Source organism: Sapajus apella, unplaced genomic scaffold, assembly GCF_009761245.1.
Source record: "Sapajus apella isolate SASKATOON/1434 unplaced genomic scaffold, GSC_monkey_1.0 scaffold65, whole genome shotgun sequence".
Lineage (NCBI taxonomy): Eukaryota > Metazoa > Chordata > Mammalia > Primates > Cebidae > Sapajus > Sapajus apella.
Genome location: NW_022437005.1, coordinates 435,010 through 450,259, shown reverse-complemented (window position 1 = coordinate 450,259; position 15,250 = coordinate 435,010). Strand labels below are relative to the sequence as shown.

At 36.7% G+C, this 15,250-nt stretch overlaps 1 protein-coding gene across 6 annotated transcripts in view; it reads left to right on the top strand.

Annotated features, from left to right (window-relative positions):
• The window catches only part of TASP1 (taspase 1), a 243,572-nt gene that overhangs the window by 155,327 nt on the left and 72,995 nt on the right, over window positions 1-15,250 (top strand). The gene's annotated exons all lie outside the window — the stretch shown is intronic.

Here is a 15,250-nt window from a genome sequence, read left to right as displayed (position 1 = left end):
TGTAGATTATTTCACTGCTATAAGCACTGTATGTCAGGTACTCCGTTTGTATTTCTTCACCTACCTCTAGGGCCTAGCAAAGAGAAAGACCCACGGTTAAAATTGACTGTGAAAAGAAATTCCACCACAATAGCGAGTACAGAGTGAAATCTTCCATATAACTAAGCTAATCCCCATGCTATAAGACACCGACAAGGCTTACAGTGATATATAGGGGGATAAATATATAACTATATGTTCATAAGAATTGCCCAGTGGCAAAATGTGAGCTGAGAAATGAGGCATGAATAGGCATGTAAGGTCTATCTCTAGTGATTTATCAGAAAAAGGTTGATTATATTCATGTTACTATGTCCTCAAATATATCAGAATCAGACTTAAGTTTTATTGTTATTTTGTTTTAACAATTACCATTGTTGAATGCTGTTTTAAAGGAAAACCAGATTCTTTGGCTTAATAGCATATGTTATTTACGTAATAGTTATTAGTTATTAGATGCATTCTCAGAATGTTAATGAGAAGGAATTATGTTAAGTGAAATAAGCCAGGAACAGAAAGAGTAGAAAAGTAGATGCTCATCAGAAGTTCACTACCTAGAAAGATCTCTATAATTAAAACTATAAAACACTAATGAACGAAATTGAAGAGGACACCAAAAATGGAAAAATACTTCGTGTTTATGGATTGAAAGAATCAATACTGTTAAAATGTCCATACTACCCAAGGCAATCTAAAGATTCAATGTAATCACTATCAAAATACAAATGACGTTCTTCTGAAATAGAAAAACAATCCTAAAATTTATGTGGAACCACAAAAGACCCAGAATAGCTAAAGCTATCCTAAGCAAAAATAACAAAACTGGAGGAATCACATAATATAACTTCAGATTATACTATAGTAACCAAAATGGCATGGGACTGGCATAAAAACAGACACGTAGACCAACAGAGCAGCGTAGAGAATCCAGAAACAAATCCACACACCTACAGTAAACTCATGTTCCGTAAAGGTGTCAAGAACATACGCTCTGGAAAAAAATCTCTTCAATAAATCCTGCTGGGGAAACTGGATATCCTTATGCAGAAGAATGAAACTAGACTCCTATCTCTCACCATATGCAAAAATCAAATCAAAATGGATTAAATACCTAAATCTAAGATCCCAAACTATGAAATCCTACAAGAAAACATTGGGGAAAATCTTTAGGACATTGATCTGGGCAAAATTACATGAGTAATACCCTACAAGCTTAGGCAACCAAATCAAAAATGGTTGGAAGAGATGATAACAAGCTAAAAAGCTTCTCCGTAGCAAAGGAAACATCAGCAAAATGAAGAGACAGCTCATAGAATGGGAGAAAATATTTGCAAACTATCCATCTGACAAGGGATTAGTAACCAGAATCTAAAAGGAGTCCAAAAAACTCTATAGGAAAAAACAGTCCTAAAATTTTATTATTTTTAGAACTCTTGCAAACTAATAATCTGATCAAAAAATGGGCAAAAGATCTGAACAGACATTTCTCAAATGAAGACATAAAAATTGCAAACAGGCATATGAAAAGTGTTCAACATTATTGCTCATCAGAGAAATGGCACATCAAAACTACAATGAAATATTATCTCACTGCAGTTAAAATGGCTTATATCTAAAAGATAGGCAATAACAAACTCTGGTGAAGATGCAGAAAAAAGAGAAACCTGGTACACTGTTGGTGGGAATGTAAATTAGTACAACCACTATGGAGAACAGTTTGGAGGTTCCTCAAAAAACTAAAAATAGAGCTACCATGTGATCCAACAATCCCCCTGCTGTGTATATCCCCAAAAGAAGGGAAAACGTATATTGAAGAGATACTTGCACTCCCATGTTTGTTACAGCACTATTCACAATAGCCAAGATTTGGAAGCAACCTAAGTGTCTAGCAGATGAATAAAGAAAGAAAATGTGTCATATATACACAATGGAGTACTATGCAGCCATAGAAAATAATGAGATCTTGTCTTTGACAACAACATGGATGGAACTGGGGGAAATCATTATGTTAAGTGAAGTAAGCCAGGCACAGAAAGATAAACATCACATGTTCTCATGTATTTGTGGGATCTAAAAGTCAAAACAATTGAACTCATGAACATAGAAAGTAGGATGGTTACTAGAGGCTGAGAAAGGTACTGGAGGACTTGGCAGGAGGTGGGGATGCTTAACAGTTACGAAAAAATAGAAAGAATGAATAAGACCTACTATTTGATAGCACAACAGGGTGACTATGGCCAATAATAACTTAATTATACATTTTAAAATAACTAAAAGAGTGTAATTGGATCATTTGTAACACAAAGGACAAGTATTTTTCCTAAAGTAGCCAATAAGTTACTAAAATAAAGATTTTTTTTTCTCTTATTGCAATTTGAAACAAACTCTGTAGCCATCTTAAATATAGGGTTTGTTTAAATCTGTTTTTGATAAACAAGAATTTAACGTGATAGACTGAATGAAGTAAAATTGAAAGGCATTTCAGAGATTGAAATGTTTTTGTTTCCACTTGCATTACCTTATGCCAAGATCAGGGCTTTGGTTTGACTTAATATTGGAAGTATAAAAAAGAATAACTAATCTCCACATTTCTTTAAAAACCACCCTTCATATAACACACAAAACTCATAAAAATGGGCAGTGTAAAAATAGTGCCTTAATAATACTTCATGCGAACCAGCTGATTACAGACTGAATGCTTAGTTAAGTGGGGGAAGAAATAAGTAGTTTCCTTTTTAGTTGTTCTTTTTAAAAGATTATACACGTGTACACATATAAAGCCTCTTTCAATGATTCAGATGTGACTTTTCCTCTTCATGGTTATTTTTAAACGAACTTGGTTTTGTGAATTATTCCTTTTGATGCAAACCTTGGCTACATGTGTGGTATGTGAACTGTGGGGTGGCATGATAGCTTCCTGTTTAGTACTTAACAACTAATAGTACATTATTTTTGGCTGTTTCTGCTTATTACTAAGTATAATGATTGATAAAATGTTATCTGTGACCATGACTTCTCCTTTTTTTTCTTTGAATGTCTGAACGAATCTAATCTCATCAACCTACAGTCTTTGTGACTATTGTTGGAAAATTCCATGTGGATTATAGTATTATGATTTTGCTCTATATTTTACTTTTTCAAACAAATCAAGAAAAAAATAACCCTATCAAAAAGTAGACAAAGAACATGAATAGACATTAAGGCAAAGAAGATAGATATACAGCCAAGAGACATGAAAAAATGCTCAACATCACTAATCATTAGGGAAATGCAAATTAAAACCACAGTGAGATGCCACTTACTCTTGCAAGAATGACCATAATTTAAAAGTCAAAAAACAATAAATGTCGGCATGGGTGTAATGTAAAGAGAACACTTTTACACTGCTGGTGGGAATGTAAATTTGTGCAACCATTATGGAAAACAGTATGGAGATTCCTTAAAGATCTAAAAGTAGAACTACCATTTGATCCAGAAATCCCACTACTGAGTAGCTACCCAAAGGAAAATAAGTCATTATGTGAAGAAGACACATGCACATACAAATTTATAGGAGCAAAATTTATAATTGCAAAGATATGGAGCCAACTTTAGTACCCATTGACTAGTGAATAAACAAAATATGGTGTATACACACTATACTACTCAACCATAAAAAAGAATGAAATAATGTCTTTTACAGACACTTGGATGGGGCTGGAGGCCATTATTCTAAGTGAAGTAACTCAAGAATAGAAAACCAAATATATATTCTCATTTATATAGGAGCTAAGCTGTGAGGACACAAAGGCATAAGAGTGATATAACAGAATTTGAGGACTCATGGGAGAAGGTTGGGAGGAGAATGAGGGATAATAGACTACATATTGGGCACAGTATATACTGCTTAGGTGACAGGTTCATTAAAATACCAGAAATAGCACTTAAAGAATGTATTCATGTAACCCCAAACCATTGAAATACCCTCAAAGTATTGAAATAAAAAAATTAAAACCTTAATAGTTAAACTCCTTTTCTATTTTTATTTCTTTTTAAGACTAGGTCTCTCTCCGTCATGCAGGCTGAAGTGCAGTAGCACTATCATAGCTCACTGTAACTGAAAACTCCTGGGCTCTAGCCATCTTTGTGTCTCAACCTTCTAAGTAGCTAGGACTATAGGCACTTACTACCACATCCAGCTGAAGTTTTAATTTTTGTGTGGAGACAGGGTCTCAGTGTGTTGCCCAGGCTGGTCTTGAACTCCTGAGCTCCAGTAATCCTCCTGATTCTACCTCCCAAAGTGCTGGGATTACAGTCGTGAGCCACCATGCTTGGCTCGTAAACTGTTAATATGGTAAAGTAGGAAAAGCTGAAGAGTTCAAGAGAAGCAGAACTAGGTGCCATATCTGGTAGACCAAGGAAAGAGTTATGAATGAAGTGTGTTCAGCAGGGAAAATCTTGGGGTTTGTTTTATGATCAGCAAGTTACCTAATTTAACAGGTAGACAGAGTGTAGTTAAGAGTGGTACAATTACAAGTGAAAAAACAAACAAGCAATTGGACTTAATATATTGGACAGTCACATAAGGCTTTTGGCAATAGAGTTTTATTCTAAGATGTAGGATGGATTGGAATGAGCAGACCTTGGTGATGAGGTACTGATTTGTAGTCAGTGGCATTCAGAGAAGCAGAATTAGTTGGATAGAAAGGATCATGTACTAAAGACTTTTTTTTTTTTTTTTAAACTAAGTTTTACTCTTGTTGCCCAGGCTAGAGTGCAATTGTGGGATCTTGGCTCACTGCAACCTCTGCCTCATGGGTTCAAGCGATTCTCCTGCGTCAGCCTCCCAAGTAGCTAGGATCACAGGTGCACACTACCACACCTGGCTAATTTTTTGTATTTTCAGTAGAGACGGGCTTTCACCATATTGGCCAGGCTGGTCTCAAACTCCTGACCTTGTGATCCACCCACCTTGGTTTCTTAAAGTGCTGGGATTACAGATGTGAGCCACCATGCCTGGCCGAACTAAAGACTCTTAAAGAGAATCTCTGGGGCTCAATGGCTGATAGAATGTGACAGGTGTGGGGAAAGAGGCATCGGAATAGCTGGAGTTTTGATTCTGAAGGACATGGTATTACCTGCCAGTCAGAAATTATAGGAATGTCATATATGAAACATTGGATATGTAAATAGAGTGGGTTTGACCATGTTGGTATAGAGGTATTTGCAGAAATGACAGTTGTCATATGTGGGGATAGACCTTGAGAGGGGATTTGAGACTTTGGGGTTGTCATCACAATTTATGGTACTTCTATATGCAGTATTCAGCTGAGAGGCCTGATCTGCTCACATGTCATTTTTTTAAAGAAGCTTTCCTATCCACCCTACCTAAAATTTTACTCCTCTTCCTGCCCTCCTATTCTGGTTTATGTTTCTATGTAACCCTTCTTGATTTATTCTATATTTACTTGTTATTATTGTCTGTTTCCCTTAAGCAGGGCGTAAACTCTAGAAGAGCAGAGATTTTGACTATTATTTTTAACCCCTATTGCTAGAAAAAGAGTATCCTTTGAAGGAGATAGAAAAGACAGAAAGAATGAGGGAGGAGAATAGGACACTTATGATTTGGAAGCCAGAGATAGAAGGGATTTTTTTTTTTTTAACATAACTGAAAGGATTGCTATGTATTTAGAAATGTAAAACAATATGCAGAAAAAGCTTTTGGGGTTGGGCATTAAGAGGATACAGGTCAACTCTGAAGTTTGTGTAGTGGCAGAGTAAGAAAAGAACTTCATCAGAAATGATGAAGAAGGGGACAAGTTAGATGCTTTAGACTCCAAATCCTCTTGTCAATAGGTGACTGACATCCAGCAACTTAACTTCTAAAATGCGTACAAGTAGTACACAAACATATACCTTGTGTTTTATCTTCTTTTTTCTTCAAGTAGACTACATCTTATAGGGAGGGGGTCACAAAGTTGAAAAATAAAATCATATTTTTCTTTCTTTGTGACATAAGATACATAAGTATAATCCCATAATATTTTTAAGTGTATAGAAGTTTTATAAAATGTATAGAATGCATTTAAGTGAGTAGGTGGATTGGGAATAAAAGGAAAAAGAGAAGATGGGAAATTTCTATAAGGATGACAGTCACTTAGAAAATGAATGTGGCTTTGTAAGAGCTATCAAGAATATTCATTAGGAAGCTCATGGTAGAATTCAATGCCTTTTGCTTGCCCCTTTCTGGGGTGTTGTTATGGTGAGCTCTGAAGTGTCTCTCAGAGTGCCTTCCCTACCCCTTTTTAAATTGAGGCTTAAGAAATAACTCATTTGAAACAAGATGCAGAAAGTTTGTGCAGGAATTTCAGGAGGTTGAAGAATAGGAAGAATGATTAGACAGATAATCCTCAGTGGAATTACTGAAGGTGATAGATATGTAAGACTTTTTTCCCTCTGGATAGAATGGATGATTAAAAATCACATTTAGAAGCCAAGGCAAGGCAGATCATTTGAGGTCAGGAGTTCGAGACCAGCCTGGCCAACATGGCAAAACCCTGTTTCTACTAAAAATACAAAAATTAGCCAGGCGTGGTGGCAGGTGCCTGTAGTCCCAGCTACTTGGGAGGCTGAGGCAGGAGAATGGCTTGAACGCAGAAGGCAGAGGTTTCGGTGAGCAAAGATCTTGCCACTACATTCCAGCCTGGGTGACAGAGCAAGATACTGTCTTAAAAAAAAAAAATCACGTTTATTGACCCGGACAACTGTCATTTGAAAATAAATAGTTCATCTGCATGTTATGTTGAGTTAACACCTACATTTGATTTTTTTTCAGTACATGTTGATTATGAAGAACAACCATGACAATTTCCAAAGAACCTAGAAGTTACCTTCTTTGATATGGTGGATGCATTTTTATCTTGGGATGATACTCAGTCAGTGTGTGTGGGAAGTCCAATTATTTTTCTTTTCTTCCTTTCTTCTTACAAATAAGAAAAAGAAACAATTTTGTTACTGCATTAAATTACTAACAGTATTGATCAGCAGCAGACTAATAAGATGGACTTATCAGAATCAGTGGAAATGGGTAGCTGGCAGCAAGAGAATAACTTCTTGGATTTGGGGCTCTCAAAATAGAAGTTGGTTTTCTCCCTGTGGCTAAGGTTTCCTGTTTGCATGAAAGCCTTCTAGAGCCTGGAAATTTCATATATTTTGTACATTTGGAACTTTTTAAGTAGCAGATAATGATTGTATCAACCACAGATGTATTCTTCACCCAGGCCTTTGGGGAACCAAACCAAAAAGCCATTTAAAATAACTTCTACATTTTGATAACGGGAAATAATTTTGTAACATTATTTGGTTGGAAAGCAAATAAGCGTACTACTAACAAAGGCAAAAAAACCAAACTCCCAGACTCTGTAAACAGTCTCACGTTATGATAAAAAGAACTTTTGTTTTGTTACTGGTTTATTTGATTTTAAAAGTGATCAGTTTGGGGTACCATGGACTTGATTGTAAAGGTTGGTGCCATCCCACAGTTGGGAGCTGCCAAACTATTCACAGTTGGTACTTTATTGAGTTTTATGTTAAAAGATGTTTATGAAGTATTAGGATGTAATTTAAACCATACAAGGAGTTTGTTTTATTTCACACAGAAAAAAACCCAAAAATCCTTGTTTCCATATTAGCAATTGTTTTTTTCTTCTAAGGGTACTGATTAGGTGATCAAAAAGCTTTTTGTCTGTTCCTTTAGTTTGTAAGCATATGGGGAAAACCACTAATATTAGTTACAGTAAACTCAAAGTATATAATTATAATGTTGGAAGAAGCAAAGGGGAATTAAATCATTTGACTCTGAAGGTTGAGTTGTACAGTATATTGACTGATTAGTCTGAATAGGGCCTCAGCTGCATTCTGTGGATTAGGTGAATAAATCCATAATTATAATGCTCATATAACATAATTTAGAATTATTTTATAGTTGTGAAGTTTCTTCCCCTCATTATAATCACACTTTTTAAAACCTATCAGATATTCTAAAATAACTATGACTTTTGAGCCTGTGGAAACCACATATTCATGAGGGAAGAATGAAGTGTATTAAACAATGTTATCTTAACCTTTTATGAATATGGTAAAACCCAGCCCATTCATTAGCATCTACAGGGGGCAGCTTATGCTGAGTGCTTCTCAAATACTGTCTGAGGCTTAATGACATTAGTAATTTTCTGGTATTGTACTGTACTTCTGGGTTGATTTTTAGTTTCAAATTGGGTAAGCTCAGAGTATCGTTAAGTAGCAAGATTTCTAGTCATTTAAAGTACTTAAACAAAATCAAGCAGCAGGCTTCATTTGAATTTGTCATTAGGAATTCTGTAATTGTATTTGTTAGGAAAATTTTGAATGTGTTTGCTGTAAGTTTGTGTGTGTTTGTGTGTTTGTTTGAGGTGGAGCTTCACTTTGTTGCTCAGGCTGGAGTGCAGTGGTGCGACTTCATTTCACTGCAACTCTGCCTCCTGGGTTCAAGCAATTCTCCTGTCTCAGCCTCCAAAGTAGCTGGAATTACAGGGATGCACCACCATGTCTGGCTAACTTTTTGTATTTTTAGTAGAGATGAGGTTTCACGATGTTGGCCGGGCTGGTCTTGAACTCCTGACCTCAGGTGATCCACCTGCCTCGGCCTCCCAAAGTGCTGGGATTACAGGCGTGAGCCACCACGCCTGGATGTGTGTGTGTGTGTGTGTGTGCGTGTGTGTGTGTTTTTAGGGGACCTTTTTTTTTTTTTTAAATGTCATTTTTTTGAGACGGAGTTTCGTTCTTGTTACCCAGGCTGGAGTGCAATGGCGCGATCTCGGCTCACCGCAACCTCTGCCTCCTGGGTTCAGGCAATTCTCCTGCCCCAGCCTCCTGAGTCGCTGGGATTACAGGCACACGCCACCATGCCCAGCTAATTTTTTGTATTTTTAGTAGAAACGGGGTTTCACCATGTTGACCAGCATGGTCTCGATCTTTTGACCTCGTGATCCACCCGCCTCGGCCTCCCACGGTGCTGGGATTACAGGCTTGAGCCACTGCGCCCGGCCTAAAAATAATTGTTATTTATCTTTCTTCCCTTCCTTTTCTTTTTTCTTGTAAAATATGTACAGTTCCAAAGAGCTTCTTATATTCTGTAATATTTAGAGACAAAGATGCAAAACACGTGACTATGTTATTAATATAGAAGTCAATATTAAAGAATCCAACCCAAGTACCAATTGACGGACAACTAGTGCTATGGGTAAAAATTATCTCCTTTGGCCAAATAATTTTGAAACAGTGATACTTGAAACAAGATAATTTGGAAGTAATTAGCTTCTGATTTGTTTTTTAGGAAGACATTATAAAGATGGTTGAAGAAATTTTAATAGTTTAGATGGAAATTTGAATTACTATTTATAGTCTAAGGCATGATGATGTTATTGTGGTTTAGGTAGGAGAATGTCCTTGTTCAGGTCTTCATTTAGGATGAAGGGTTACAATGTTTGACAATTACTTGCAAGTGCCTCAGGAAAAAAAAAGTATTTGTGTGTATGTGTGTGTGCGCACCTGGGTGTGTATTGTGTGTGTGTTAATTTCAATCTCTATGAGAAAACTCAAATGTAGCAAAATGTTAATGTGAGATTCTAGGTGAAGAGTATATAAATCTTCATGGTATTAAGTTTTCAGCTTCCCTGATGATTTGAAACCTTAAAAAGCCATAGGAAAACTGACTTAAAAAAGTAGTATTAATGTTTCTTGAACATATTTTAGTTTTCTTTTGAAGTCATTTCTGTGGCTTAAAAAAGCACAGACAAGCCCACTTTGCCTACCTCACAAAGTTACTATGGATAAAGTGAGATTAGGTATATAAAAGCTGAGAAAATTCTGTACACATGTGAGCTGTCGCTGCTGTTCTTCATGAGACAGTCATGTCCACATTTTAGTAGTATGATGTCTTGATTTCAGTCTCTGATGATGAATAACGAAGTTGCTTTTTTGGCTTTTTTTTTTTTTTTAGATTGAGTCTTGCTCTTTCACCCAGGGTGTAGTACAGTGGTGTGATCTCAGCTTACTGCAGCCTCTGCCTCAGCCTCCTGAGTAGCTGGGATTACAGGCACATGCCACCATGCCCAGCTAATTTTTGTATTTTTAGTAGATACGGGGTTTCACCGTGTTGGCCAGACTGGTCTCGATCTCCTGACCTTGAGATCTTCCTGACTCGGCCTCCCAAAGTGCTGGGATTACAGGTGTGAACCACCACGCCCGGCCAGAAGTGGCTTTTTGATTTTAAAGAGGACTTATATAATTGGATTTGTATGAGGTGATCAAAACTGGAGATTACAGATTCTTTGTGTGTTTGCTCTCATGAGTGCCAAAATAAAGGTACACAAGTCTTATTTTGTGATATAACTGCTCAAAATAAGATTTTACAGGTTTTTATGAGTTTTTAACATGTTTTATTGTTTATTTTTCTTCTTTATGTTAACCTGAAGAATATTCAGTGGTTTCCAATTTGAAGTTTTTTTTTAATTAAACTTTTTATTTTGTCTTAATTGTAGATTCACATGCAGTTGAAAGAAATAATACAGAGAAATCTATATACCAGTTACTCAGTTTCTCCCAGTGTTAGTGTCTTCCAAAATTATAATAAAATGTCACAACTGGGGTATTGGTATTGATACAGTTTGCCAGTCTTACTCAGTTTTCCCCAGTTTTACTTGTAGTTTGTGTATGTGTGCATGTGTGTATGTGTATTTAGTTCTATGCAATTTTATCATGTGTGGGTTCATGTATTCAACACAAGGGATGATACAGAACCCCTTAATCATCACAACGATCCCTCATTTTTCCCCTTTATAACCATATCACCTCACTGTCACTCACCCATGCACCCCGCCTTTAATCCCTGGCCACTAATAGTCTTCTCTCTGTTTCTACAATTTTGTCATTTCAAAAATGTTATATGTATGGAATCCTTCAGTATGTTACTTTTTAGGATTGTCTCTTTATACTCAGCAAAATTCCCTGGAGATTCATTCATGTTTTGGTATATATCAGTAGTTCATTTCATTACTGAGTAGTATTCCCTGGTGTGGACACACCGTAATTTGTTGAACCTTTACTCACTGAAGTACATCTGGGTTGTTTCTAGTTTTTTAGTATTATAAATAAATTAATTTTGAGTATTATAAATAAATTACTGTGAGTACTAGTGTACCGATTTTTGTGTTCGCATGAGTTTTCATTTCTTTAGAATAAATGCTCAAAAGTATGTTTGCTGGGCCTTTGGGTATTTAAAGAACCACCAGGTTGTTTTCCAGAGTGGCTGTAACATACCATATTACAAGTAGCAAGGTATGAGTGTTTCATTTTCTCCACATCTTTTCTAGGTTTGTCAACATTTTTTGTTGAACTATTCTGAGAGATGTATAATGATACTGTTTTTTTTTCCTAGTCATCTGCCTTTCTTCCTTTAAAAAAATTGTGGTAAAATACACATGGCATGAAATTTATCATCTTAACCCTTTCTAAGACAGAGAGAGGGTCTTGCTCTGTCACCATGGCTCGCTATAGACTTGATCTCCTGGGCTCAAATGATCCTCCCACCTCAGCTTCCCAATTAACTGAGACTCCAGGCATGAGCAACCATGCCTGGCTAATTTTATTATTATTGTTATTTGTGTTTTAGAGATAGAATCTCTTTCTATTGCCCAGGTTGGTCTTGAATTCCTAGCCTCAAGCAATCTTCCTGTCCCGGCTTTCCCAAGTGTTGGGATTACAGGCATGGGCCACTGTGCGGGCCTGGCCTTAACCATAAGTGTACAGTCCCATAGTGTTAAGTATGTTCACATTCTTGTGCAACTAATCTTCAGACTCTTTTCATGTTGCAAAACTGAACTTCTATATCCATTAAACAACTTCCCTTTCCTTCCTCTCTGTAGCCCCTGGCAACTATCATTCTACTTTTTATCTTAATGAATTTGGCTACTCTGGGTACCTCTTGTAAGTGGAATCATATAGAATTTGACCTTTTGCAGCTGGCTTATTTCACTTAGAACAATGTCCTTAAGGTTCATCCAAGTTGTTGCATTCTGTGTCAGAATTTCATCCCATTTTATTTCTAAATATCTTATTATATGTATATACCACATTTTGTTTATCCATTCATCTGTGAATGGACATTTGGGTTGCTTCCTCCTTCTATTAGGTTGCTAGGGCTACCATAACAAAGTACCATAGACTGGGTGCCTCAAAGAACAGAAATGTATTTCCTCACAGTTAAGGAGGCCAGAAGTCCAAGTTCAAGATGTCAACAGGTTTGGTTTCTAATGAGGTCTCTTTCCCCTTGGTTTGTAGATGACCGTCTTATCCCAGAGTCTTCTCATGGTCTTTCCTCTGTGCGTTTCTGTGTCCTAATTTCCCCTTGTAATGGCACAAGCCATATTGGATTAGAGCCTACCCTAATGACCTCATTTAAACTTAACTAAGTCTTTAAAAACCCTGTCTCCAATATAGTTATATTCTGAGGTACTGGGGATTAGGACTTCAAAATATGAATTTGGGGAGCAGGAGATACTGTTTAGCCTGTGGCTGTTGTGAATAATATCTTTGGCTATTGTGAATAATGCTGTGATTAACATGGGTGTACAAACATCTCTTTTAGATTTTGGTTTCAGTTCTTTTGGGTAAATATCCAGAAGTGGAATTGCTGGGTTGTGTGGTAATTCTGTTTTTGGTTTTTTTGAGGAACTGCTATACTGTTTTCCTTAGCAGCCACACATTTTACATTCCTACCAACACTTCTTTCCCATTTCTTTACATCCTCACCAATACTTGTTATTTTCTGGGTTTTTTCTTTTTCTGATAGTAGCCATCCTAATGGGTATGTGTTGCTATCTCTTTGTAGTTTCGATTTGCTTTTTGTTATTAATTAGTGACATAAATATGTTTTCATGTGCTTATTGTTCATTCGTATATCTTTGGAGAAGATGAGTATGAAGTCCTTTGCCCATTTTTTGATTGGGTTGTTTGGTTTATATGTTATTGAGTTATAAAGTTTTTTGTATATTCTGGATATTAACCCCTTATTATACATATGATTTACAAATATTTTCTGTTATTCCATAGATCATGTCCTTTGATGCACAGAACTTTTTAATTTTAATTTTAATGTAATTTGCCTATTTTTACATTTGTTACATGTTCTTGCAGTATCATATCCAAAAAGTCATTGCCAAATCCAATGTCATGAAGCTTGCCGCCTGTAACTTCTTATAGGAGTTTTATAGTTTTTACTCTTATGTTTAGATCTTTGATTCATTATGAGTTTATTTTTGCATATGTTGTACAACAAGGGTCCAGCTTAATTACTTGGCATGTGGATATTCAGTTTTTCTGGCATCATTATTGAAAAAGACTATCCTTTTCTCATCAAATGGTCTTGACACCTTTGTTGAGAAATCATTTGACCTTGCATGTGAGTGTTTATTTCTGGGCTCTCTGTTCTATTCCATTGATCTATATGTCTGTCTTTATATGCCACTACCATACTCTTTTGATTACTGTAGCATCATAGTAAGTTTTGAAATCCGAAAGTGTGAAGCCTCCAATTTTGTTCTTTTTTAGGATTCTTTTGGCTATTTGGCTATTGGGTCCCCTGAGATTCCATATGAATTTTTAGATGGGTGTTTTTATTTCTGCCAAAATTTTCTTTGCTCCCTATCAGAGCGTTTGTGGCATACACTGTGGGCTGGCTTGTTCAGTAAGCATTCTCAACTTCCGTTACCTTCTATGCCTCTATTACGAGTTCGAGACCAGCCTGACCAACATGGGGAAACCCCCCGTCTCTACTAAAAATACAAAAATTAGCCAGGCATGGTGGTGCATGCCTGTAATCCCAGCTACTCAGGAGCCGGAGGACAGGAGAATCGCTTGAACCTGGGAGGCGGAGGTTGCGGTGAGCCAAGATCATGCTCCTACACTCCAGCCTGGACAATAAGAGTGAAACTTCATCTCAAAAAAAAAAAAAAAAAAAAAGAAAAGAAAAATGAAATTAAAAATATAAACTTTATTTCTCAACATAAGCTTCATCCAGTTAAAGATACTTTTGTAAGCAGTAATACCAGCCATTTAGTCTGTTCCAAAAAGTCTGAGGGTCCTGAGTATTTAAGAGGGTCAATGCAGTCTTTTTTACGTGATTTATTAAAGAATAATGGGCACCCTTTACAGTTTTTTTTTTTTGGGGGGGGACTGGTTAGCAAAGAAAAAGAAGTCAGAAGGAGCCAAATCAGGATGATATGGTAGAGGCCTAATGATTTTCCATCAGATCTTTCACAAAATTACCCTTGTTTGATGAGAGAAGTGAGATACTGTCGTGGTAGAGAAGGACTCTGGTGAAGTCTTCCTAGGCAGTTTTCTGGTAAAACTTTGGCCGGTGGTTTCAAAACACTCTCATAATAAGCAGATTTATCATTCTTTGGCCCTCGAGAAAGTCAACAAGCAAAATGTCTTGAGCATCCCGGAAAAACTGTGACAATGACCATTGCTCTTGACCAGTATGTTTTTGCTGTGACGGGATCACTTCTACCTCTTCGTAGCCATTGCTTTGACTGTGCTTTGTCTTCAGGATCCTGCTAGTAAAGCCATGTTTCATCTGCTGTTATAGTTATTTGAAGATGTACTTCAGGATCTTGATCCTGCTTGTTTAAAATTCCCATTGAAAGCTCTGCTCTTGTCTGCAGCAGATTGATCTGGGTGCAACAGTTTGGTACCCAGCGAGTGGAAAGTTTGCTCAACTTGAATTTTTCAGTCCGTATTGTGTAAGCTGAATCAATTGAGGTATCTGTTCCCTTGTGAAAAGGTTATGGGGACAATGCTCCATATAAATCAGCAGTTTACAAATGGCTAGCTCATTTTAAGAAGGGATGAGACAGTGTTGAAGATGAAGCATGCAGCAGCAGACTAGGGTGTTAGCTGTGGTTTGTGCTGTTCATTGTGAGTCCTCTGTAATCAGGGTATGAACAAGATGAATTTTTTTCCTTGTAAATTGATGTGGATGGTCGATTGCTGCAGACTTTATCTTTAACATTGTCTCATCCCTTCTTAGAACAAGTAATGCGTTTGTAAACTGCTCATTTATTTGGGTCACTGTCCCCATGAAATTTTTATAAAGCATCAGTGATTTCACCATTCTTCCAATCAAGCTTCACCT